The 26,721-nt window shown below is 49.3% G+C and overlaps 1 protein-coding gene across 1 annotated transcript in view; it reads left to right on the forward strand.

Moving 5' to 3' along the window:
- Nucleotides 1-26,721, forward strand: part of LOC144479761 (growth/differentiation factor 15-like) — a 35,399-nt gene that overhangs the window by 1,254 nt on the left and 7,424 nt on the right. The gene's annotated exons all lie outside the window — the stretch shown is intronic.

Here is a 26,721-nt window from a genome sequence, read left to right on the forward strand (position 1 = left end):
ACAGTGAGAGAGAGTGACAGAGAGAGAGTGACAGAGAGAGAGAGAGTGTGACAGTAAGAGAGAGTGACAGAGAGAGAGAGTGTGTGACAGTGAGAGAGTGTGACAGAGAGAGAGAGTGTGTGACAGAGAGAGAGTGTGACAGAGAGAGAGTGTGTGACAGAGAGAGAGAGTGTGACAGTGAGAGAGAGAGTGCGACAGAGAGAGAGAGTGCGACAGAGAGAGAGAGTGTGACAGTGAGAGAGAGAGTGTGACAGTGAGAGAGAGAGTGTGACAGAGAGAGTGTGACAGAGAGAGAGAGAGAGTGTGACAGAGAGAGAGAGTGTGTGACAGAGAGAGAGAGTGTGTGACAGAGAGAGAGAGTGTGACAGAGAGAGAGAGTGTGACAGAGAGAGAGAGTGTGACAGAGAGAGAGAGTGTGACAGAGAGAGAGAGAGTGTGACAGAGAGAGAGAGTGTGTGACAGAGAGAGAGAGAGAGAGTGTGTGACAGAGAGAGAGAGAGTGTGTGACAGAGAGAGAGAGAGTGTGACAGAGAGACAGAGAGAGAGAGTGACAGAGAGAGAGAGAGAGTGACAGAGAGAGAGAGAGTGACAGAGAGAGAGAGAGTGTGACAGAGAGAGTGTGACAGAGAGAGAGAAAGTGTGACAGAGAGAGAGAGAGTGTGACAGAGAGAGAGAGTGTGACAGAGAGAGAGAGAGTGTGACAGAGAGAGAGTGTGTGTGACAGAGAGAAAGAGAGTGTGTGACAGAGAGAGAGTGTGTGTGACAGAGAGAGTGTGACAGAGTGTGTGACAGAGAGAGAGAGAGTGTGTGACAGAGAGAGAGAGAGTGTGACAGAGAGACAGAGAGAGAGAGAGAGTGACAGAGAGAGAGAGAGAATGACAGAGAGAGAGAGAGTGACAGAGAGAGAGAGAGTGTGACGGAGAGAGTGTGACAGAGAGAGAGAAAGTGTGACAGAGAGACAGAGAGAGAGAGAGAGTGACAGAGAGAGAGAGAGAATGACAGAGAGAGAGAGAGTGACAGAGAGAGAGAGAGTGTGACAGAGAGAGTGTGACAGAGAGAGTGTGACAGAGAGAGAGAAAGTGTGACAGAGAGAGAGAGAGTGTGACAGAGAGAGAGAGTGTGTGACAGAGAGAGAGAGTGTGTGACAGAGAGAGAGAGTGTGTGTGACAGAGAGAGTGTGACAGAGTGTGTGACAGAGAGAGAGAGTGTGTGACAGAGAGAGTGTGTGTGACAGAGAGAGTGTGACAGAGTGTGTGACAGAGAGAGAGAGTGTGTGACAGAGAGAGAGAGAGTGTGACAGAGAGAGAGAGAGAGAGAGTGTGTGACAGAGAGAGAGAGAGAGTGACAGAGAGAGAGAGAGTGTGACAGAGAGAGTGTGACAGAGAGAGAGAAAGTGTGACAGAGAGAGAGAGAGTGTGACAGAGAGAGAGAGTGTGACAGAGAGAGAGAGAGTGTGACAGAGAGAGAGTGTGTGTGACAGAGAGAAAGAGAGTGTGTGACAGAGAGAGAGTGTGTGTGACAGAGAGAGTGTGACAGAGTGTGTGACAGAGAGAGAGAGAGTGTGTGACAGAGAGAGAGAGAGTGTGACAGAGAGACAGAGAGAGAGAGAGAGTGACAGAGAGAGAGAGAGAATGACAGAGAGAGAGAGAGTGACAGAGAGAGAGAGAGTGTGACGGAGAGAGTGTGACAGAGAGAGAGAAAGTGTGACAGAGAGACAGAGAGAGAGAGAGAGTGACAGAGAGAGAGAGAGAATGACAGAGAGAGAGAGAGTGACAGAGAGAGAGAGAGTGTGACAGAGAGAGTGTGACAGAGAGAGTGTGACAGAGAGAGAGAAAGTGTGACAGAGAGAGAGAGATGTGACAGAGAGAGAGAGAGTGTGACAGAGAGAGAGAGAGTGTGACAGAGAGAGTGTGACAGAGAGAGTGTGACAGAGAGAGTGTGACGGAGAGAGAGTGACAGAGAGAGAGAGTGTGTGACAGAGAGAGAGAGTGGACAGAGAGTGTGACAGAGAGAGTGTGACAGAGAGAGTGTGACAGAGAGAGTGTGACGGAGAGAGTGTGACAGAGAGAGAGAGTGTGACAGAGAGAGAGTGTGTGACAGAGAGAGAGAGAGTGTGACAGAGGAGAGAGAGTGTGTGTGACAGAGAGAGTGTGACAGAGTGTGTGACAGAGAGAGAGAGTGTGTGACAGAGAGAGTGTGTGTGACAGAGAGAGTGTGACAGAGTGTGTGACAGAGAGAGAGAGTGTGTGACAGAGAGAGAGAGAGTGTGACAGAGAGAGAGAGAGAGAGAGTGTGTGACAGAGAGAGAGAGAGTGTGACAGAGAGAGAGAGTGTGTGTGACAGAGAGAGTGTGACAGAGTGTGTGACACAGAGAGAGAGAGTGTGTGACAGAGAGAGAGAGTGTGACAGAGAGAGAGAGAGAGTGTGTGACAGAGAGAGAGAGTTGTGTGACAGAGAGAGTGTGACAGTGTGTGTGACAGAGAGAGAGAGTGTGGGTGTGACAGAGAGAGAGAGTGTGACAGAGAGACAGAGAGAGAGAGAGTGACAGAGAGAGAGAGAGAATGACAGAGAGAGAGAGAGTGACAGAGAGAGAGAGAGTTGTGACAAGAGAGAGTGGTGAAGAGAGTGTGACAGAGAGAGAGAGAGTGTGACAGAGAGAGTTTGTACAGAGAGAGTGTGACAGAGAGAGAGAAAGTGTGACAGAGAGAGAGAGAGTGTGACAGAGAGAGAGAGAGTGTGACAGAGAGAGAGTGTGTGACAGAGAGAGAGAGAGTGTGTGACAGAGAGAGAGAGTGTGACAGAGAGAGTGTGACAGAGAGAGTGTGACAGAGAGAGTGTGACAGAGAGAGGAGAGAGTGTGACAGAGAGAGAGAGTGTGTGACAGAGAGAGAGTGTGTGACAGAGAGAGTGTGTGACAGAGAGAGAGAGAGTGTGTGACAGGAGAGAGTGTGACAGAGTGTGTGACAGAGAGAGAGAGTGTGTGGTGACAGAGAGAGAGAGTGTGTGACAGAGAGAGTGAGACAGGTGTGTGACAGAGAGAGAGAGAGAGAGTGTGACAGAGAGAGAGAGTGTGTGACAGAGAGAGAGAGTGTGTGACAGAGAGAGTGTGACAGAGTGTGTGACAGAGAGAGAGAGAGAGTGTGACAGAGAGAGAGAGAGTGTGGACAGAGAGAGAGAGTGTGTGACAGAGAGAGTGTGACAGAGTGTGTGACAGAGAGAGAGAGGTGTGTGACAGAGAGAGAGAAGAGTGTGTGACAGAGAGAGAGAGTGTGTGTGACAGAGAGAGTGACAGAGTGTGTGACAGAGAGAGAGTGTGTGTGTGACAGAGAGAGAGAGTGTGACAGAGAGACAGAGAGAGAGAGTGAACAGAGAGAGAGAGTGACAGAGAGAGAGAGTGTGACAGAGAGAGAGAGTGTGACAGAGAGAGAGAGTGTGACAGAGAGAGAGATGTGTGACAGAGAGAGAGGAGAGAGTGTGACAGAGAGAGTGTGACAGAGAGAGAGAGGTGTGACAGTGAGAGAGAGGAGAGTGTGACAGAGAGAGAGAGTGTGACAGAGAGAGAGAGAGTGTGACAGAGAGAGAGAGAGTGTGACAGAGAGAGAGTGGTGGACAGAGAGAGAGTGTGACAGAGAGAGAGAGAGTGTGACAGAGAGGAGTGTGACAGTGGAGAGAGAGTGGTGACAGTGAGAGAGAGGGAGTGTGACAGAGAGAGAGAGTGTGACAGAGAGAGAGAGAGTGTGACAGTGAGAGAGGAGAGAGAGAGTGTGACAGAGAGAGAGAGTGTGACAGAGAGAGAGTGTGACAGAGAGAGAGAGAGTGTGACAGAGAGAGAGAGAGAGTGTGACAGAGAGAGAGAGTGTGACAGAGAGAGAGTGACAGAGAGAGAGAGTGACAGAGAGAGAGAGTGACAGAGAGAGAGTGACAGAGAGAGAGAGTGACAGAGAGAGAGAGTGACAGAGAGAGAGAGTGACAGAGAGAGAGAGTGACAGAGAGAGAGAGTGACAGAGAGAGAGAGTGACAGAGAGAGAGAGTGACAGAGAGAGAGTGTGACAGAGAGAGAGTGACAGAGAGAGAGTGTGACAGTGAGAGAGAGTGACAGAGAGAGAGAGAGTGTGACAGAGAGAGAGAGAGAGTGTGTGACAGTGAGAGAGTGTGACAGAGAGAGAGTGACAGAGAGAGAGAGAGTGTGACAGTGAGAGAGAGTGACAGAGAGAGAGTGACAGAGAGAGAGTGTGACAGTGAGAGAGAGTGACAGAGAGAGAGAGTGTGTGACAGTGAGAGAGTGTGACAGAGAGAGAGAGTGTGACAGAGAGAGAGAGTGTGACAGAGAGAGAGAGTGTGACAGAGAGAGAGTGTGACAGAGAGAGAGAGTGTGACAGAGAGAGAGAGTGTGACAGTGAGAGAGAGAGTGTGACAGAGAGAGAGAGTGCGACAGAGAGAGAGAGTGTGACAGTGAGAGAGAGAGTGTGACAGTGAGAGAGAGAGTGTGACAGAGAGAGTGTGACAGAGAGAGAGAGAGAGTCTGACAGAGAGAGAGAGTGTGTGACAGAGAGAGAGAGTGTGTGACAGAGAGAGAGAGTGTGACAGAGAGAGAGAGTGTGACAGAGAGAGAGAGTGTGACAGAGAGAGAGAGTGTGACAGAGAGAGAGAGTGTGTGACAGAGAGAGAGAGAGTGTGTGACAGAGAGAGAGAGAGTGTGACAGAGAGACAGAGAGAGAGAGTGACAGAGAGAGAGAGAGAGAGTGACAGAGAGAGAGAGAGTGACAGAGAGAGAGAGAGTGTGACAGAGAGAGTGTGACAGAGAGAGAGAAAGTGTGACAGAGAGAGAGAGAGTGTGACAGAGAGAGAGAGTGTGACAGAGAGAGAGTGTGACAGAGAGAGAGTGTGTGTGACAGAGAGAAAGAGAGTGTACCAGCTTTTCCTGCAGAGAGGAAGCAGCAGCCAGCGGAACTCCTCCAGCTCCGGCAGATCACTTCATGTCCTCCCAGTGCAGAGTGAGTACTTCACCCAACAAATCCACATCCTGCATTCCATCAACTCAGTTACTGCACAGTCAGAGAGAGAGAGAGTGTGACAGAGAGAGAGTGACAGTGAGAGACAGAGTGTGACAGAGAGAGAGAGACAGAGAGAGTGTGACAGAGAGAGAGTGTGTGACAGAGAGAGAGTGTGTGACAGAGAGAGAGAGAGAGTGTGACAGAGAGAGTGTGACAGTGAGAGAGAGTGTGACAGTGAGAGAGAGTGTGACAGTGAGAGAGAGGGAGTGTGACAGAGAGAGCGTGACAGAGAGAGAGAGAGAGAGTGTGACAGTGAGAGAGAGAGTGTGACAGAGAGAGAGTGTGTGACAGAGAGTGTGTGACAGAGAGAGAGAGTGTGACAGTGAGAGAGAGTGTGACAGTGAGAGAGAGGGAGTGTGACAGAGAGAGAGAGTGTGACAGAGAGAGAGAGAGAGTGTGACAGTGAGAGAGAGAGTGTGACAGAGAGAGAGAGTGTGACAGAGAGAGAGAGTGTGACAGAGAGAGAGTGTGACAGAGAGAGAGAGAGTGTGACAGAGAGAGAGAGAGAGTGTGACGAGAGAGAGAGAGTGTGACAGAGAGAGAGTGACAGAGAGAGAGAGTGACAGAGAGAGAGAGTGACAGAGAGAGAGAGTGACAGAGAGAGAGAGTGACAGAGAGAGAGAGAGAGTGACAGAGAGAGAGAGTGACAGAGAGAGAGAGTGACAGAGAGAATGACAGAGAGAGAGTGTGACAGAGAGAGAGTGACAGAGAGAGAGTGTGACAGTGAGAGAGAGTGACAGAGAGAGAGAGAGTGTGACAGAGAGAGAGAGAGAGAGTGTGACAGTGAGAGAGTGTGACAGAGAGAGAGTGACAGAGAGAGAGAGAGTGTGACAGTGAGAGAGAGTGACAGAGAGAGAGTGACAGAGAGAGAGAGAGTGTGACAGTAAGAGAGAGTGACAGAGAGAGAGAGTGTGTGACAGTGAGAGAGTGTGACAGAGAGAGAGAGTGTGTGACAGAGAGAGAGTGTGACAGAGAGAGAGTGTGTGACAGAGAGAGAGAGTGTGACAGTGAGAGAGAGAGTGCGACAGAGAGAGAGAGTGCGACAGAGAGAGAGAGTGTGACAGTGAGAGAGAGAGTGTGACAGTGAGAGAGAGAGTGTGACAGAGAGAGTGTGACAGAGAGAGAGAGAGAGTGTGACAGAGAGAGAGAGTGTGTGACAGAGAGAGAGAGTGTGTGACAGAGAGAGAGAGTGTGACAGAGAGAGAGAGTGTGACAGAGAGAGAGAGTGTGACAGAGAGAGAGAGTGTGACAGAGAGAGAGAGAGTGTGACAGAGAGAGAGAGTGTGTGACAGAGAGAGAGAGAGAGAGTGTGTGACAGAGAGAGAGAGAGTGTGTGACAGAGAGAGAGAGAGTGTGACAGAGAGACAGAGAGAGAGAGTGACAGAGAGAGAGAGAGAGTGACAGAGAGAGAGAGAGTGACAGAGAGAGAGAGTGTGACAGAGAGAGTGTGACAGAGAGAGAGAAAGTGTGACAGAGAGAGAGAGAGTGTGACAGAGAGAGAGAGTGTGACAGAGAGAGAGAGAGTGTGACAGAGAGAGAGTGTGTGTGACAGAGAGAAAGAGAGTGTGTGACAGAGAGAGAGTGTGTGTGACAGAGAGAGTGTGACAGAGTGTGTGACAGAGAGAGAGAGTGTGTGACAGAGAGAGAGAGAGTGTGACAGAGAGACAGAGAGAGAGAGAGAGTGACAGAGAGAGAGAGAGAATGACAGAGAGAGAGAGAGTGACAGAGAGAGAGAGAGTGTGACGGAGAGAGTGTGACAGAGAGAGAGAAAGTGTGACAGAGAGACAGAGAGAGAGAGAGAGTGACAGAGAGAGAGAGAGAATGACAGAGAGAGAGAGAGTGACAGAGAGAGAGAGAGTGTGACAGAGAGAGTGTGACAGAGAGAGTGTGACAGAGAGAGAGAAAGTGTGACAGAGAGAGAGAGAGTGTGACAGAGAGAGAGAGAGTGTGACAGAGAGAGAGAGAGTGTGACAGAGAGAGTGTGACAGAGAGAGTGTGACAGAGAGAGTGTGACGGAGAGAGAGTGACAGAGAGAGAGAGTGTGTGACAGAGAGAGAGAGTGTGACAGAGAGAGTGTGACAGAGAGAGTGTGACAGAGAGAGTGTGACAGAGAGAGTGTGACGGAGAGAGTGTGACAGAGAGAGAGAGTGTGACAGAGAGAGAGTGTGTGACAGAGAGAGAGAGTGTGTGACAGAGAGAGAGAGTGTGTGTGACAGAGAGAGTGTGACAGAGTGTGTGACAGAGAGAGAGAGTGTGTGACAGAGAGAGTGTGTGTGACAGAGAGAGTGTGACAGAGTGTGTGACAGAGAGAGAGAGTGTGTGACAGAGAGAGAGAGAGTGTGACAGAGAGAGAGAGAGAGAGAGTGTGTGACAGAGAGAGAGAGAGTGTGACAGAGAGAGAGAGTGTGTGTGACAGAGAGAGTGTGACAGAGTGTGTGACACAGAGAGAGAGAGTGTGTGACAGAGAGAGAGAGTGTGACAGAGAGAGAGAGAGAGAGTGTGTGACAGAGAGAGAGAGTGTGTGTGACAGAGAGAGTGTGACAGTGTGTGTGACAGAGAGAGAGAGTGTGTGTGACAGAGAGAGAGAGTGTGACAGAGAGACAGAGAGAGAGAGAGTGACAGAGAGAGAGAGAGAATGACAGAGAGAGAGAGAGTGACAGAGAGAGAGAGAGTGTGACAGAGAGAGAGAGAGTGTGACAGAGAGAGAGAGAGTGTGACAGAGAGAGTTTGTACAGAGAGAGTGTGACAGAGAGAGAGAAAGTGTGACAGAGAGAGAGAGAGTGTGACAGAGAGAGAGAGAGTGTGACAGAGAGAGAGAGTGTGTGACAGAGAGAGAGAGTGTGACAGAGAGAGTGTGACAGAGAGAGTGTGACAGAGAGAGTGTGACAGAGAGAGTGTGACGGAGAGAGTGTGACAGAGAGAGAGAGTGTGACAGAGAGAGAGTGTGTGACAGAGAGAGTGTGTGACAGAGAGAGAGAGTGTGTGTGACAGAGAGAGTGTGACAGAGTGTGTGACAGAGAGAGAGAGTGTGTGACAGAGAGAGAGAGTGTGTGTGACAGAGAGAGTGTGACAGAGTGTGTGACAGAGAGAGAGAGAGAGAGTGTGACAGAGAGAGAGAGTGTGTGACAGAGAGAGAGAGTGTGTGTGACAGAGAGAGTGTGACAGAGTGTGTGACAGAGAGAGAGAGAGTGTGTGACAGAGAGAGAGAGAGTGTGACAGAGAGAGAGAGTGTGTGTGACAGAGAGAGTGTGACAGAGTGTGTGACAGAGAGAGAGAGAGTGTGTGACAGAGAGAGAGAGAGTGTGTGACAGAGAGAGAGAGTGTGTGTGACAGAGAGAGTGACAGAGTGTGTGACAGAGAGAGAGTGTGTGTGTGACAGAGAGAGAGAGAGTGTGACAGAGAGACAGAGAGAGAGAGTGACAGAGAGAGAGAGAGTGACAGAGAGAGAGAGTGTGACAGAGAGAGAGAGTGTGACAGAGAGAGAGTGTGACAGAGAGAGAGAGTGTGTGACAGAGAGAGAGAGAGAGTGTGACAGAGAGAGTGTGACAGTGAGAGAGAGTGTGACAGTGAGAGAGAGGGAGTGTGACAGAGAGAGTGTGACAGAGAGAGAGAGAGTGTGACAGTGAGAGAGAGAGTGTGACAGAGAGAGAGTGTGTGACAGAGAGTGTGTGACAGAGAGAGAGAGAGAGTGTGACAGAGAGAGTGTGACAGTGAGAGAGAGTGTGACAGTGAGAGAGAGGGAGTGTGACAGAGAGAGAGAGTGTGACAGAGAGAGAGAGAGTGTGACAGTGAGAGAGAGAGTGCGACAGAGAGAGAGAGTGCGACAGAGAGAGAGAGTGTGACAGTGAGAGAGAGAGTGTGACAGTGAGAGAGAGAGTGTGACAGAGAGAGTGTGACAGAGAGAGAGAGAGAGTGTGACAGAGAGAGAGAGTGTGTGACAGAGAGAGAGAGTGTGTGACAGAGAGAGAGAGTGTGACAGAGAGAGAGAGTGTGACAGAGAGAGAGAGTGTGACAGAGAGAGAGAGTGTGACAGAGAGAGAGAGAGTGTGACAGAGAGAGAGAGTGTGTGACAGAGAGAGAGAGAGAGAGTGTGTGACAGAGAGAGAGAGAGTGTGTGACAGAGAGAGAGAGAGTGTGACAGAGAGACAGAGAGAGAGAGTGACAGAGAGAGAGAGAGAGTGACAGAGAGAGAGAGAGTGACAGAGAGAGAGAGAGTGTGACAGAGAGAGTGTGACAGAGAGAGAGAAAGTGTGACAGAGAGAGAGAGAGTGTGACAGAGAGAGAGAGTGTGACAGAGAGAGAGAGAGTGTGACAGAGAGAGAGTGTGTGTGACAGAGAGAAAGAGAGTGTGTGACAGAGAGAGAGTGTGTGTGACAGAGAGAGTGTGACAGAGTGTGTGACAGAGAGAGAGAGAGTGTGTGACAGAGAGAGAGAGAGTGTGACAGAGAGACAGAGAGAGAGAGAGAGTGACAGAGAGAGAGAGAGAATGACAGAGAGAGAGAGAGTGACAGAGAGAGAGAGAGTGTGACGGAGAGAGTGTGACAGAGAGAGAGAAAGTGTGACAGAGAGACAGAGAGAGAGAGAGAGTGACAGAGAGAGAGAGAGAATGACAGAGAGAGAGAGAGTGACAGAGAGAGAGAGAGTGTGACAGAGAGAGTGTGACAGAGAGAGTGTGACAGAGAGAGAGAAAGTGTGACAGAGAGAGAGAGAGTGTGACAGAGAGAGAGAGAGTGTGACAGAGAGAGAGAGAGTGTGACAGAGAGAGTGTGACAGAGAGAGTGTGACAGAGAGAGTGTGACGGAGAGAGAGTGACAGAGAGAGAGAGTGTGTGACAGAGAGAGAGAGTGTGACAGAGAGAGTGTGACAGAGAGAGTGTGACAGAGAGAGTGTGACAGAGAGAGTGTGACGGAGAGAGTGTGACAGAGAGAGAGAGTGTGACAGAGAGAGAGTGTGTGACAGAGAGAGAGAGTGTGTGACAGAGAGAGAGAGTGTGTGTGACAGAGAGAGTGTGACAGAGTGTGTGACAGAGAGAGAGAGTGTGTGACAGAGAGAGTGTGTGTGACAGAGAGAGTGTGACAGAGTGTGTGACAGAGAGAGAGAGTGTGTGACAGAGAGAGAGAGAGTGTGACAGAGAGAGAGAGAGAGAGAGTGTGTGACAGAGAGAGAGAGAGTGTGACAGAGAGAGAGAGTGTGTGTGACAGAGAGAGTGTGACAGAGTGTGTGACACAGAGAGAGAGAGTGTGTGACAGAGAGAGAGAGTGTGACAGAGAGAGAGAGAGAGAGTGTGTGACAGAGAGAGAGAGTGTGTGTGACAGAGAGAGTGTGACAGTGTGTGTGACAGAGAGAGAGAGTGTGTGTGACAGAGAGAGAGAGTGTGACAGAGAGACAGAGAGAGAGAGAGTGACAGAGAGAGAGAGAGAATGACAGAGAGAGAGAGAGTGACAGAGAGAGAGAGAGTGTGACAGAGAGAGAGAGAGTGTGACAGAGAGAGAGAGAGTGTGACAGAGAGAGTTTGTACAGAGAGAGTGTGACAGAGAGAGAGAAAGTGTGACAGAGAGAGAGAGAGTGTGACAGAGAGAGAGAGAGTGTGACAGAGAGAGAGAGTGTGTGACAGAGAGAGAGAGTGTGACAGAGAGAGTGTGACAGAGAGAGTGTGACAGAGAGAGTGTGACAGAGAGAGTGTGACGGAGAGAGTGTGACAGAGAGAGAGAGTGTGACAGAGAGAGAGTGTGTGACAGAGAGAGTGTGTGACAGAGAGAGAGAGTGTGTGTGACAGAGAGAGTGTGACAGAGTGTGTGACAGAGAGAGAGAGTGTGTGACAGAGAGAGAGAGTGTGTGTGACAGAGAGAGTGTGACAGAGTGTGTGACAGAGAGAGAGAGAGAGAGTGTGACAGAGAGAGAGAGTGTGTGACAGAGAGAGAGAGTGTGTGTGACAGAGAGAGTGTGACAGAGTGTGTGACAGAGAGAGAGAGAGTGTGTGACAGAGAGAGAGAGAGTGTGACAGAGAGAGAGAGTGTGTGTGACAGAGAGAGTGTGACAGAGTGTGTGACAGAGAGAGAGAGAGTGTGTGACAGAGAGAGAGAGAGTGTGTGACAGAGAGAGAGAGTGTGTGTGACAGAGAGAGTGACAGAGTGTGTGACAGAGAGAGAGTGTGTGTGTGACAGAGAGAGAGAGAGTGTGACAGAGAGACAGAGAGAGAGAGTGACAGAGAGAGAGAGAGTGACAGAGAGAGAGAGTGTGACAGAGAGAGAGAGTGTGACAGAGAGAGAGTGTGACAGAGAGAGAGAGTGTGTGACAGAGAGAGAGAGAGAGTGTGACAGAGAGAGTGTGACAGTGAGAGAGAGTGTGACAGTGAGAGAGAGGGAGTGTGACAGAGAGAGTGTGACAGAGAGAGAGAGAGTGTGACAGTGAGAGAGAGAGTGTGACAGAGAGAGAGTGTGTGACAGAGAGTGTGTGACAGAGAGAGAGAGAGAGTGTGACAGAGAGAGTGTGACAGTGAGAGAGAGTGTGACAGTGAGAGAGAGGGAGTGTGACAGAGAGAGAGAGTGTGACAGAGAGAGAGAGAGTGTGACAGTGAGAGAGAGAGTGTGACAGAGAGAGAGAGTGTGACAGAGAGAGAGAGTGTGACAGAGAGAGAGAGTGTGACAGAGAGAGAGTGTGACAGAGAGAGAGAGAGTGTGACAGAGAGAGAGAGAGAGTGTGACAGAGAGAGAGAGTGTGACAGAGAGAGAGTGACAGAGAGAGAGAGTGACAGAGAGAGAGAGTGACAGAGAGAGAGTGACAGAGAGAGAGAGTGACAGAGAGAGAGAGTGACAGAGAGAGAGAGTGACAGAGAGAGAGAGTGACAGAGAGAGAGAGTGACAGAGAGAGAGAGTGACAGAGAGAGAGAGTGACAGAGAGAGAGTGTGACAGAGAGAGAGTGACAGAGAGAGAGTGTGACAGTGAGAGAGAGTGACAGAGAGAGAGAGAGTGTGACAGAGAGAGAGAGAGAGAGTGTGACAGTGAGAGAGTGTGACAGAGAGAGAGTGACAGAGAGAGAGAGAGTGTGACAGTGAGAGAGAGTGACAGAGAGAGAGTGACAGAGAGAGAGTGTGACAGTGAGAGAGAGTGACAGAGAGAGAGAGTGTGTGACAGTGAGAGAGTGTGACAGAGAGAGAGAGTGTGACAGAGAGAGAGAGTGTGACAGAGAGAGAGAGTGTGACAGAGAGAGAGAGTGTGACAGAGAGAGAGTGTGACAGAGAGAGAGAGTGTGACAGAGAGAGAGAGTGTGACAGTGAGAGAGAGAGTGTGACAGAGAGAGAGAGTGCGACAGAGAGAGAGAGTGTGACAGTGAGAGAGAGAGTGTGACAGTGAGAGAGAGAGTGTGACAGAGAGAGTGTGACAGAGAGAGAGAGAGAGTCTGACAGAGAGAGAGAGTGTGTGACAGAGAGAGAGAGTGTGTGACAGAGAGAGAGAGTGTGACAGAGAGAGAGAGTGTGACAGAGAGAGAGAGTGTGACAGAGAGAGAGAGTGTGACAGAGAGAGAGAGTGTGTGACAGAGAGAGAGAGAGTGTGTGACAGAGAGAGAGAGAGTGTGACAGAGAGACAGAGAGAGAGAGTGACAGAGAGAGAGAGAGAGAGTGACAGAGAGAGAGAGAGTGACAGAGAGAGAGAGAGTGTGACAGAGAGAGTGTGACAGAGAGAGAGAAAGTGTGACAGAGAGAGAGAGAGTGTGACAGAGAGAGAGAGTGTGACAGAGAGAGAGAGAGTGTGACAGAGAGAGAGAGAGTGTGACAGAGAGAGAGTGTGTGTGACAGAGAGAAAGAGAGTGTGTGACAGAGAGAGAGTGTGTGTGACAGAGAGAGTGTGACAGAGTGTGTGACAGAGAGAGAGAGAGTGTGTGACAGAGAGAGAGAGAGTGTGACAGAGAGACAGAGAGAGAGAGAGAGTGACAGAGGGAGAGATAGAATGACAGAGAGAGAGAGAGTGACAGAGAGAGAGAGAGTGTGACAGAGAGAGTGTGACAGAGAGAAAGTATGTCAGAGAGAGAGAGAGAGAGAGAGAGAGTGACAGAGAGAGAGAGAGAATGACAGAGAGAGAGAGAGTGACAGAGAGAGAGAGAGTGTGACAGAGAGAGTGTGACAGAGAGAGAGAAAGTGTGACAGAGAGACAGAGAGAGAGAGAGAGTGACAGAGAGAGAGAGAGAATGACAGAGAGAGAGAGAGTGACAGAGAGAGAGAGAGTGTGACAGAGAGAGTGTGACAGAGAGAGTGTGACAGAGAGAGAGAAAGTGTGACAGAGAGAGAGAGAGTGTGACAGAGAGAGGGAGAGTGTGACAGAGAGAGAGAGAGTGTGACAGAGAGAGTGTGACAGAGAGAGTGTGACGGAGAGAGAGTGACAGAGAGAGAGAGTGTGTGACAGAGAGAGAGAGTGTGACAGTGAGAGAGAGGGAGTGTGACAGAGAGAGTGTGACAGAGAGAGAGAGAGAGAGTGTGACAGTGAGAGAGAGAGAGTGTGACAGAGAGAGAGTGTGTGACAGAGAGTGTGTGACAGAGAGAGAGAGAGAGTGTGACAGAGAGAGTGTGACAGTGAGAGAGAGTGTGACAGTGAGAGAGAGGGAGTGTGACAGAGAGAGAGAGTGTGACAGTGAGAGAGAGAGTGTGACAGTGAGAGAGAGAGTGTGACAGAGAGAGAGAGTGTGACAGAGAGAGAGTGTGACAGAGAGAGAGAGAGTGTGACAGAGAGAGAGAGAGAGTGTGACAGAGAGAGAGAGAGTGTGACAGAGAGAGAGTGACAGAGAGAGAGAGTGACAGAGAGAGAGAGTGACAGAGAGAGAGAGTGACAGAGAGAGAGAGTGACAGAGAGAGAGAGTGACAGAGAGAGAGAGAGAGTGACAGAGAGAGAGAGTGACAGAGAGAGAGAGTGACAGAGAGAGAGAGTGACAGAGAGAGAGTGTGACAGTGAGAGAGAGTGACAGAGAGAGAGAGAGTGTGACAGAGAGAGAGTGATAGAGTGTGACAGTGAGAGAGAGTGACAGAGAGAGAGTGACAGAGAGAGAGAGAGTGTGACAGTGAGAGAGAGTGACAGAGAGAGAGAGTGTGTGACAGTGAGAGAGTGTGACAGAAAGAGAGAGTGTGACAGAGAGAGAGAGTGTGACAGAGAGAGAGAGTGTGACAGAGAGAGAGTGTGACAGAGAGAGAGAGTGTGACAGAGAGAGAGAGTGTGACAGTGAGAGAGAGAGTGTGACAGAGAGAGAGAGTGCGACAGAGAGAGAGAGTGTGACAGTGAGAGAGAGAGTGTGACAGTGAGAGAGAGAGTGTGACAGAGAGAGTGTGACAGAGAGAGAGAGAGAGTGTGACAGAGAGAGAGAGTGTGTGACAGAGAGAGAGAGTGTGTGACAGAGAGAGAGAGTGTGACAGAGAGAGAGAGTGTGACAGAGAGAGAGAGTGTGACAGAGAGAGAGAGAGTGTGACAGAGAGAGAGAGTGTGTGACAGAGAGAGAGAGAGAGAGTGTGTGACAGAGAGAGAGAGAGTGTGTGACAGAGAGAGAGAGAGTGTGACAGAGAGACAGAGAGAGAGAGTGACAGAGAGAGAGAGAGAGTGACAGAGAGAGAGAGAGTGACAGAGAGAGAGAGAGTGTGACAGAGAGAGTGTGACAGAGAGAGAGAAAGTGTGACAGAGCGAGAGAGAGTGTGACAGAGAGAGAGAGTGTGACAGAGAGAGAGTGTGACAGAGAGAGAGTGTGTGTGACAGAGAGAAAGAGAGTGTGTGACAGAGAGAGAGTGTGTGTGACAGAGAGAGTGTGACAGAGTGTGTGACAGAGAGAGAGAGAGAGTGTGTGACAGAGAGAGAGAGAGTGACAGAGAGACAGAGAGAGAGAGAGAGTGACAGAGAGAGAGAGAGAATGACAGAGAGAGAGAGAGTGACAGAGAGAGAGAGAGTGTGACAGAGAGAGTGTGACAGAGAGAGAGAAAGTGTGACAGAGAGAGAGAGAGAGAGTGACAGAGAGAGAGAGAGAATGACAGAGAGAGAGAGAGAATGACAGAGAGAGAGAGAGTGACAGAGAGAGAGAGAGTGTGACAGAGTGTGACAGAGAGAGAGAAAGTGTGACAGAGAGACAGAGAGAGAGAGAGAGTGACAGAGAGAGAGAGAGAATGACAGAGAGAGAGAGAGTGACAGAGAGAGAGAGAGTGTGACAGAGAGAGTGTGACAGAGAGAGTGTGACAGAGAGAGTGTGACAGAGAGAGAGAAAGTGTGACAGAGAGAGAGAGAGTGTGACAGAGAGAGAGAGAGTGTGACAGAGAGAGAGAGAGTGTGACAGAGAGAGTGTGACAGAGAGAGTGTGACGGAGAGAGAGTGACAGAGAGAGAGAGTGTGTGACAGAGAGAGAGAGTGTGACAGAGAGAGTGTGACAGAGAGAGTGTGACAGAGAGAGTGTGACGGAGAGAGTGTGACAGAGAGAGAGAGTGTGACAGAGAGAGAGTGTGTGACAGAGAGAGAGAGTGTGTGACAGAGAGAGAGAGTGTGTGTGACAGAGAGAGTGTGACAGAGTGTGTGACAGAGAGAGAGAGTGTGTGACAGAGAGAGAGAGTGTGTGTGACAGAGAGAGTGTGACAGAGTGTGTGACAGAGAGAGAGAGTGTGTGACAGAGAGAGAGAGAGTGTGACAGAGAGAGAGAGAGAGTGTGTGACAGAGAGAGAGTGTGACAGAGAGAGAGAGTGTGTGTGACAGAGAGAGTGTGACAGAGTGTGTGATACAGAGAGAGAGAGTGTGTGACAGAGAGAGAGAGAGTGTGACAGAGAGAGAGAGTGTGTGACAGAGAGAGAGAGTGTGTGTGACAGAGAGAGTGTGACAGTGTGTGTGACAGAGAGAGAGAGTGTGTGTGACAGAGAGAGAGAAAGTGTGACAGAGAGACAGAGAGAGAGAGAGTGACAGAGAGAGAGAGAGAATGACAGAGAGAGAGAGAGTGACAGAGAGAGAGAGAGTGTGACAGAGAGAGAGAGAGTGTGACAGAGAGAGAGAGAGTGTGACAGAGAGAGTGTGACAGAGAGAGTGTGACAGAGAGAGAGAAAGTGTGACAGAGAGAGAGAGAGTGTGACAGAGAGAGAGAGAGTGTGACAGAGAGAGTGTGACAGAGAGAGTGTGACAGAGAGAGTGTGACAGAGAGAGTGTGACGGAGAGAGTGTGACAGAGAGAGAGAGTGTGACAGAGAGAGAGTGTGTGACAGAGAGAGTGTGTGACAGAGAGAGAGAGTGTGTGTGACAGAGAGAGTGTGACAGAGTGTGTGACAGAGAGAGAGAGTGTGTGACAGAGAGAGAGAGTGTGTGTGACAGAGAGAGTGTGACAGAGTGTGTGACAGAGAGAGAGAGAGTGTGACAGAGAGAGAGAGTGTGTGACAGAGAGAGAGAGTGTGTGTGACAGAGAGAGTGTGACAGAGTGTGTGACAGAGAGAGAGAGAGTGTGTGACAGAGAGAGAGAGAGTGTGACAGAGAGAGAGAGAGTGTGTGACAGAGAGAGTGTGTGTGACAGAGAGAGTGTGACAGAGTGTGTGACAGAGAGAGAGAGTGTGTGTGACAGAGAGAGAGAGAGTGTGACAGAGAGACAGAGAGAGAGAGAGAGTGACAGAGAGAGAGAGAGTGACAGAGAGAGAGAGTGTGACAGAGAGAGAGAGTGTGACAGAGAGAGAGTGTGACAGAGAGAGAGTGTGACAGAGAGAGAGAGTGTGTGACAGAGAGAGAGAGTGTGTGACAGAGAAAGTGTGACAGAGTGTGTGACAGAGAGAGTGTGACAGAGAGACAGAGAGAGAGAGAGAGTGACAGAGAGAGAGAGAGAGTGACAGAGAGAGAGAGAGTGTGACAGAGAGACAGAGAGAGAGAGAGAGAGTGACAGAGAGAGAGAGTGTGTGACAGAGAGAGAGAGAGTGTGACAGAGAGACAGAGAGAGAGAGAGAGAGTGACAGAGAGAGAGAGAGAGTGACAGAGAGAGAGAGAGTGACAGAGAGAGAGAGAGTGTGACACAGAGAGTGTGACAGAGAGAGTGTGACGGAGTGAGAGTGACAGAGAGAGAGAGTGTGTGACAGAGAGAGAGAGTGTGACAGAGAGAGAGAGATTGTGACAGAGAGAGAGAGAGTGTGACAGAGAGAGAGAGTGTGACAGAGAGAGAGAGAGTGTGACAGAGAGAGAGAGAGTGTGACAGAGAGAGTGTGACAGAGAGAGTGTGACAGAGAGAGTGTGACGGAGTGAGAGTGACAGAGAGAGAGAGTGTGTGACAGAGAGAGAGAGTGTGACAGAGAGAGAGAGAGTGTGACAGAGAGAGAGAGTGTGACAGAGAGAGAGAGAGTGTGACAGAGAGAGAGAGAGTGTGACAGAGAGAGAGAGTGTGACAGAGAGAGAGAGAGTGTGACAGAGAGAGAGAGAGTGTGACAGAGAGAGTGTGACAGAGAGAGTGTGACAGAGAGAGTGTGACGGAGTGAGAGTGACAGAGAGAGAGAGTGTGTGACAGAGAGAGAAACTGTGACAGAGAGAGAGAGAGTGTGACAGAGAGAGAGAGAGTGTGACAGAGAGAGAGTGTGACAGAGAGAGAGAGAGTGTGACAGAGAGAGAGAAAGTGTGACAGAGAGAGAGTGCGACAGAGAGAGAGAGTGTGACAGAGAGAGAGAGAGTGTGACAGAGAGAGAGAGAGTGTGACAGAGAGAGTGTGACAGAGAGAGTGTGACAGAGAGAGTGTGACGGAGTGAGAGTGACAGAGAGAGAGAGAGTGTGTGACAGAGAGAGTGTGTGTGACAGAGAGAGAGAGTGTGACAGAGAGAGAAAGAGTGTGACAGAGAGAGAGAGAGTGTGACAGAGAGAGTGTGACAGAGAGAGTGTGACAGAGAGAGTGTGACAGAGAGAGTGTGACGGAGTGAGAGTGACAGAGAGAGAGAGTGTGTGACAGAGAGAGAGTGTGTGTGACAGAGAGAGAGAGTGTGACAGAGAGAGAGAGAGTGTGACAGTGAGAGAGAGAGTGTGACAGTGAGAGAGAGAGTGTGACAGAGAGAGAGAGTGTGACAGAGAGAGAGTGTGTGACAGAGAGAGAGAGTGTGACAGTGAGAGAGAGAGTGTGACTGAGAGAGAGAGTGTGACAGAGAGAGAGAGTGTGACAGAGAGAGAGTGTGTGACAGAGAGAGAGAGAGTGTGACAGTGAGAGAGAGAGTGTGACAGAGAGAGAGAGTGTGACAGAGAGAGAGTGTGTGACAGAGAGAGAGAGAGTGTGACAGTGAGAGAGAGAGTGTGACAGAGAGAGAGAGAGAGAGAGTGTGACAGAGAGAGAGTGTGTGACAGAGAGAGAGAGAGTGTGACAGAGAGAGAGAGAGTGTGACAGTGAGAGAGAGAGTGTGACAGAGAGAGAGAGTGTGACAGTGAGAGAGAGAGTGTGACAGAGAGAGTGTGACAGTGAGAGAGAGAGTGTGACAGAGAGAGAGAGAGTGTGACAGTGAGAGAGAGAGTGTGACAGAGAGAGAGAGAGAGAGAGTGTGACAGAGAGAGAGTGTGTGACAGAGAGAGAGAGAGTGTGACAGAGAGAGAGAGAGTGTGACAGTGAGAGAGAGAGTGTGACAGAGAGAGAGAGTGTGACAGTGAGAGAGAGAGTGTGACAGAGAGAGTGTGACAGAGAGAGTGTGACAGAGAGAGAGAGAGTGTGACAGTGAGAGAGAGAGTGTGACAGAGAGAGAGAGTGTGACAGAGAGAGTGTGACAGAGAGAGTGTGACAGAGAGAGAGTGACAGAGAGAGAGTGACAGAGAGAGTGTGACAGAGAGAGAGAGAGTGTGACAGAGAGAGAGAGTGTGACAGAGAGAGAGAGTGTGACAGAGAGAGTGTGACAGTGAGAGAGAGAGTGTGACAGTGAGAGAGAGAGTGTGACAGTGAGAGAGAGAGTGTGACAGTGAGAGAGAGAGTGTGACAGTGAGAGAGAGAGTGTGACAGAGAGAGAGTGCGACAGAGAGAGAGTGCGACAGAGAGAGAGTGCGACAGAGAGAGAGTGCGACAGAGAGAGAGTGTGACAGAGAGAGAGTGTGACAGAGAGAGAGTGTGACAGAGAGAGAGTGTGACAGAGAGAGTGTGTGACAGAGAGAGAGTGACAGAGAGAGAGAGAGTGTGACAGTGAGAGAGAGAGTGTGACAGAGAGAGAGAGTGCGACAGAGAGAGAGTGCGACAGAGAGAGAGTGCGACAGAGAGAGAGTGCGACAGAGAGAGAGTGTGACAGAGAGAGTGTGTGACAGAGAGAGAGTGACAGAGAGAGAGAGAGTGTGACAGAGAGAGAGAGTGTGACAGAGAGAGAGAGTGTGACAGAGAGAGAGTGTGACAGAGAGAGTGTGTGACAGAGAGAGAGTGACAGAGAGAGAGAGAGTGTGACAGAGAGAGAGTGTGACAGAGAGAGAGAGAGTGTGACAGAGAGAGAGTGTGACAGAGAGAGAGAGTGCGACAGAGAGAGAGTGCGACAGAGAGAGTGTGTGACAGTGACAGAGAGAGTGTGACAGAGAGAGTGTGACAGAGAGAGTGTGACAGAGAGAGTGTGACAGAGAGAGTGTGACAGAGAGAGAGTGACAGAGAGAGAGAGAGTGTGACAGTGAGAGAGAGAGTGTGACAGAGAGTGACAGAGAGAGAGTGACAGAGAGAGAGAGAGTGTGACAGTGAGAGAGAGAGTGTGACAGAGAGAGAGAGTGCGACAGAGAGAGAGTGTGACAGAGAGAGAGTGTGACAGAGAGAGAGAGTGTGACAGTGAGAGAGAGAGTGTGACAGAGAGAGAGTGTGACAGAGAGAGAGAGTGTGACAGAGAGAGAGTGTGACAGAGAGAGAGTGTGACAGAGAGAGAGAGTGTGTGACAGAGAGAGAGAGAGTGTGACAGAGAGAGAGAGTGTGACAGTGAGAGAGAGAGTGTGACAGAGAGAGAGTGTGACAGAGAGAGAGAGTGTGACAGAGAGAGAGTGTGACAAAGAGAGAGTGTGACAGAGAGAGAGAGAGTGACAGAGAGAGAGTGTGACAGAGAGAGAGTGTGACAGTGAGAGAGAGAGTGTGAGAGAGAGAGAGTGTGACAGAGAGAGAGTGTGACAGAGAGAGAGTGTGACAGTGAGAGAGAGTGTGTGACAGAGAGAGAGAGAGTGTGACAGAGAGAGAGAGTGTGACAGAGAGAGAGAGTGTGACAGAGAGAGAGAGAGAGTGTGACAGTGAGAGAGAGAGTGTGACAGTGAGAGAGAGAGTGTGACAGTGAGAGAGAGTGTGTGACAGAGAGAGAGAGTGTGACAGAGAGAGAGGGAGTGTGTGACAGAGAGAGAGTGTGTGTAACAGTGAGAGAGAGAGGGTGTGACAGAGAGAGAGAGAGTGTGTGACAGAGAGAGAGTGTGTGTAACAGTGAGAGAGAGAGGGTGTGACAGAGATAGAGAGAGTGTGACAGTGAGAGAGAGTGTGACAGTGAGAGTGTGACAGAGAGAGAGAGAGTGACAGAGAGAGAGTGTGACAGAGAGAGGGAGTGACAGAGAGAGAGTGTGACAGAGAGAGGGAGTGACAGAGAGAGAGTGTGACAGAGAGAGGGAGTGACAGAGAGAGGGAGTGACAGAGAGAGAGAGAGTGTGTGACAGAGAGAGAGAGTGTGTGACAGAGAGAGAGAGTGTGTGACAGAGAGAGAGAGTGTGACAGAGTGAGTGAGTGTGACAGAGAGAGAGAGTGACAGAGAGAGTGTGACAGAGAGAGAGTGTGACAGTGAGAGTGTGACAGAGAGAGAGAGTGTGACAGAGAGAGAGTGAGTGTGACAGTGAGAGAGAGAGTGTAACAGAGAGGGTGTGACAGAGAGAGAGAGTGAGTGTGACAGAGAGAGAGAGAGTGTGACAGAGAGAGAGAGAGTGTGACAGTGAGAGAGAGTGTGACAGAGAGAGAGAGTGTGACAGAGAGAGAGAGAGAGTGTGACAGAGAGAGAGAGAGAGTGTGACAGAGAGAGAGAGTGTGACAGAGAGAGTGAGTGTGACAGAGAGAGTGAGTGTGACAGAGAGAGAGAGAGAGTGTGACAGAGAGAGAGAGAGTGTGACAGAGAGAGTGAGTGTGACAGAGAGAGAGTGTGACAGTGAGAGAGAATGTGACAGAGAGAGAGAGAGAGTGTGACAGTGAGAGAGAGTGTGACAGAGAGAGAGAGTGTGACAGAGAGAGAGAGTGTGACAGAGAGAGAGAGAGAGTGTGACAGAGAGAGAGAGAGAGTGTGACAGAGAGAGAGAGAGAGTGTGACAGAGAGAGAGAGAGAGTGTGACAGAGAGAGAGAGAGTGTGACAGAGAGAGTGAGTGTGACAGAGAGAGTGAGTGTGACAGAGAGAGAGTGAGTGTGACAGTGAGAGAGAGAGTGACAGAGAGAGTGAGTGTGGCAGAGAGAGAGTGAGTGTGGCAGGGAGAGAGAGAGTGTGGCAGGGAGAGAGAGAGTGTGGCAGGGAGAGAGAGAGTGTGACAGTGAGAGAGAGTGACAGAGAGAGAGAGTGTGGCAGAGAGAGAGTGAGTGTGGCAGAGAGAGAGTGAGTGTGGCAGAGAGAGAGAGAGTGTGACAGTGAGAGAGAGAGTGTGACAGTGAGAGAGGGTGTGACCGTGAGAGAGAGAGTGTGACAGAGAGAGAGAGAGAGAGTGTCACAGTGAGAGAGAGAGTGTGACACAGAGAGAGAGTGTGTAACAGTGAGAGAGAGAGGGTGTGACAGAGATAGAGAGAGTGTGACAGAGATAGAGAGAGTGTGACAGAGATAGAGAGAGTGTGACAGAGAGAGAGAGTGTGACAGTGAGAGAGAGTGTGGCAGAGAGAGAGAGAGTGTGACAGTGAGAGAGAGAGTGTGACAGTGAGAGAGGGTGTGACCGTGAGAGAGAGAGTGTGACAGAGAGAGAGAGAGAGAGTGTAACAGTGAGAGAGAGAGTGTGACACAGAGAGAGAGTGTGTAACAGTGAGAGAGAGGGTGTGACAGAGATAGAGAGAGTGTGACAGAGATAGAGAGAGTGTGACAGAGAGAGAGAGTGTGACAGTGAGAGAGAGTGTGACAGTGAGAGAGAGTGTGGCAGAGAGAGAGAGAGTGTGGCACAGAGAGAGAGAATGTGACAGTGAGAGAGAGTGACAGAGAGAGAGTTGCCACCTTCAGGGAACTGTGGATTTGCATGCCTATATCCCTCTGTATGCTAATATCTCTAAGGGCTCTACCAGAGTGGGGGTAAATGGGTGTTTTTCTGGTTGGCGATCAGTGACTATTGGTGTGCCTCAGGAATCAGTGTTGGGACCGCAATTGTTTACGATTTACATAGATGATTTGGAGTTGGGGACCAAGCGTAGTGTGTCAAAATTCACTGATGACACTAAGATGGGTGGAAGAGCAAAGTGTGCAGAGGACGCTGAAAGTCTGCAAAGGGAAATAGATAGTCTAAGTGAGTGGGCGAGGGTCTGGCAGATGGAGTACAATGTTGGTAAATGTGAGGTCACCCATTTTGGTCGGAATAACAGCAAAATGGACTATTATTTAAATGGTAAAAAATTGCAGCATGCTGCTGTGCAGAGGGACCTGGGTGTCCTTGTGCAGGAATCTCAAGGAGTTGGTTTGCAGGTGCAGCAGGTAATTAAGAAGGCAAATGGAATTTTGTCCTTCATTGCTAGAGGGATGGAGTTTTAAAACAGCGAGGTTATGTTGCAGCTGTATAAGGTGCTGGTGAGGCCACACCTGGAGTACTGTGTACAGTTTTGGTCTCCTTACTTGAGAAAGGATATACTGGCACTGGAGGGGGTGCAGAGGAGATTCACTAGGTTGATTCCGGAGTTGAGAGGGTTGGCTTATGAGGAGAGGCTGAGTAGACTGGGGCTATATTCATTGGAATTCAGAAGAATGAGGGGAGATCTTATAGAAACATATAAGATTATGAAGGGAATAGATAAGATAGAAGCAGGGAAGTTGTTTCCACTGGCGGGTGAAACTAGAACGAGGGGGCATGGCCTCAAAATAAGGAGAAGCAGATTTAGGACTGAGTTGAGGAGAAACTTCTTCACACAAAAGGTTGTGAATCTGTGGAATTCCCTGCCCAGTGAAGCAGTTGAGGCTACCTCATTGAATGTTTTTAAAGACAAGGATAGATAAATTTTTGAACAGTAAAGGAATTAAGGGTTATGGTGAGCGGGCGGGTAAGTGGAGCTGAGTCCACAAAAAGATCAGCCATGATCTTATTGAATGGCGGAGCAGGCTCGAGGGGCCAGATGGCCTACTCCTGCTCCTCGTTCTTATGTTCTTATTTACTGTAAACTTTGCTTCTCACGTCATCTCACATTTAAATTCCATCTGCCATCTTTCGGCCCAGGTCTCCAGGTGATTTATATCCTGCTGTATCCTCTGACAATCCTCCTCACTATCTGCTACTCACTCAATTTTTATATCATCTGCAAATTTACTAATCAGACCACCTAGATTTTCCTCCAAATCATTTCTATATTTAACAAACAACAGAGGCCCCAGCACTGACCCTTGTGGAACACAGCCTGTCACCGACCTCTAGTTAAAAAAGTCCCCTTCCACTGCTACTCTCTGCTTTCTATGCCCAAACCAGTTTTGTATCCATCTTACCAGCTCACCTTGGATCCCATATGACTTCACCTTCTGTATCAGCCTGCCATGAGGAACCTTATCGAAGGCTTTATTAAAGTCCATGTATACAGCATCCTGCCCTCGTCAATGTTTCTTGTCACTTCCTCAAAGAACTCAATCAAGTTTGTCAGGCACGACCTCCCCTTCACAAAACCATGCTGCCTTTCGCTAATAAGCCTATTCTCTTCCAGGTGTGAGGTACATCCTGTCCCTAAGAATCTTCTCCAATAATTTCCCCACCACTGATGTAAGGCTCACAGGCCTGCAATTTCCTGCATTGTCTCTTCTGTCCTTCTTAAACAGAGGAACAATGTTAGCTACTCTCCAATCCTCTGGTACCTCGCCCGTGGCTAAAGAGAATACAAAGCTTTTGGCCAAGGCCTCAGCAATTTCTTCCCTTGCCCCTCTCAGTATTCTGGGATAGATCCTATCTGGCCCTGGGGACCTTGATGTTTTTCAAAATCTCCAATACCTCCTCCCTTCTTATCTCTGATGTGGAGATGCCGGCGTTGGACTGGGGTAAGCACAGCAAGAAGTTTCACGACACCAGGTTAAAGTCCAACAGGTTTATTTGGATTCACAAGCTTTTGGAGCACTGCTCCTTCATCAGGTGAGTGGAGAGTTGGGTTCACAAACACGGCATATATAGACAGAGACTCAATTACAAGATAATGATTGGAATGCGAGTCTTTACAGGTAATCAAGTCTTTACAGGTACAGACAATGTGAGTGGAGAGAGGGATAACCATAGTTTAAAGAGGTGTGAATTGTTTCAAGCCAGGACAGTTAGTAGGATTTTGCAATTGAGTTTGTGTCTATATATGCCGTGTTTGTGAACCCAGCTCTCCAGTCACCTGATGAAGGAGCAGTGCTCCGAAAGCTCGTGATACCAAATAAACCTGTTGGACTTTACCCTGGTGTTGTGAGACTGTCTTTTTATCTCAACTTGTCCTAGAATGTCAACATCAACTTTTCGACACTCACCATCCACCACATCCTTCTCCTTTGTGAATACTGATGCAAAGTACTCGTTAAGGACCTCACCCACCTCATCTGGCTGCACACACAGATTCCCTCCACTGTCCTTGAGTGGGCCCACCCTTTCCTTGGCTACCATCTTCCTCCTTATATACACATAAAAAGCCTTGCGATTCTCCTTAATCCTGCCTGCCAAGGACATTTCATGGCCCCTTTTTGCCCTCCTAAGTCCCTGTTTAAGCTCCTTCCTGCTATCTTTGTGTTCCTCATCAGCCTTATGCATTTTCAATTTCTTGATATTTATGTATGCCTCCTTCTTCTTTTTCACTAAGCTCACAATCTCTCTCATCATCCAGGGTTCATGAATCTTGACATCTTTATCCTTCATTTTTGCAGGGACATACTTGTCCTGAATTGTTAACAACTGAGTTTTAAAAGACTCCCACATATCGGATGTGGGTTTACCCTCAAACAACCACCCCCAGTCTACACTCCCGAGCTCCTGCCTAATACTGTCGTAGTCAGCCTTCCCCCAGTTTAGTACTTTCACTCTGGGACTACGCCAAGTCTACAAGTATCTTGAAACATGTAGAATTGTGATCCCTGTTCCCAAAATGGTTCCTCACTGAGACATCAATCACCTGTCTGGGCTCGTTTCCCAGAACCAGGTCTAAGAAAGTCCAGCTCAGGATGGGGCTATCTACATATTGCCTCAAGAAGCACTCTTGGACACACTGAACAAACTCTGCCTTGTCCAAGCCCCTGGCACTAAAGGAATCCCAGTCTATGTTGGGGAAGTTAAAATCGCCCATCGCAACAACCCTGTTGTTTTTACATCGTCCCATAATCTGCTGACATATCAGTTCCTCCACTTCACGCTGGCTGTTGGGAGGACTGTAGTACAACCCCAACAGTGTGATTGCACAGCTCCTGTTCCTGAGTTCTACCCATGTGGCCTCACTGCATGATCCAACCAAGTGTCCTCCCTCTGTATAGCTGTAACATTCTCCCTAATCTGTAAAGCCACACCCCCACCTGTTTCGTCACCCTCTCTATCTCGCCTGAAGCATCTAAATCCTGGAATGCCAACCTGTCAGTCCTGTCCTTCTTTCATCCTAGTCTCCGTAATTGCCACATCATAGTTCCATGTAATAATCCAAGCTTTAAGTTCATCCACCTTACCTGTCATGTTCCTTGCGTTAAAGCAAACACACCTCAGACCATCTGTCCTGTCATATTTTGTACACTCTCCCTATGTTTTATTTCTCTGAGCCTTATTGGACCCATTCACTGAGTTCTCCACAGTCTCTGTACTCCGTACTGGGGCCCTTTTTGATTTTTGTCTTTGGTTTCTCTGCCTTTCACTTTTCCCCTTACTGCCTTTTGTTTCTGTCCCCACTTTACTTCCCTCTGACTTCCTGCATCGGTTCCCATCCCCCCTGCCACATTAGTTTAAACCCTCCCCAACAGCACGAGCAAATACTTCCCAGTGACATGTCCAGTGAAATTTCCACTACACCACGGTCATTGAAAGAGTGTAAGAGAAAGGAGTGAGTGTGGGAGAGTATCTCACTGAGTGTGTGTGAGTGTGAGAGCCATGATGTGGAGATGCTGGCATTGGATTGGGGTGGGCACAGTAAGAAGTTTAACAACACCAGGTTAAAGTCCAACAGGTTTATTTGGTAGCACGAGCTTTCGGAGTGTTATCCAACCATTATCTTGTAATTGGGTTTGTGTCTGTATATGTCCTGTTTGTGAACCGAACTCTTCCCTCACCTGATGAAGGAGCAGCGCTCCGAAAGCTCGCGCTACCAAATAAACCTGTTGGACTTTAACCTGGTGTTGTGAGGCTACTTACTGAGTGTGACAGTGTGAGTGAGTGAGTGAGTGTGATGTGGAAATGAGAATAACTCAGTCCTAACCAGAGTTGACATGAACATCCCGATACTTTGATGAATGGAACAGGTTGGATTCACTGACACTGTGTCCCTGTGAGATTCCCAAAGGTTTTTGTGGCACTCCCTATCCCGGGAATAACACATCATCCGTCGCACACCTGACCGGTGCCACATCATTGGTGGAGAGTTTTGTGTGGT

Source organism: Mustelus asterias, chromosome 26 (assembly GCF_964213995.1).
Source record: "Mustelus asterias chromosome 26, sMusAst1.hap1.1, whole genome shotgun sequence".
NCBI lineage: Eukaryota > Metazoa > Chordata > Chondrichthyes > Carcharhiniformes > Triakidae > Mustelus > Mustelus asterias.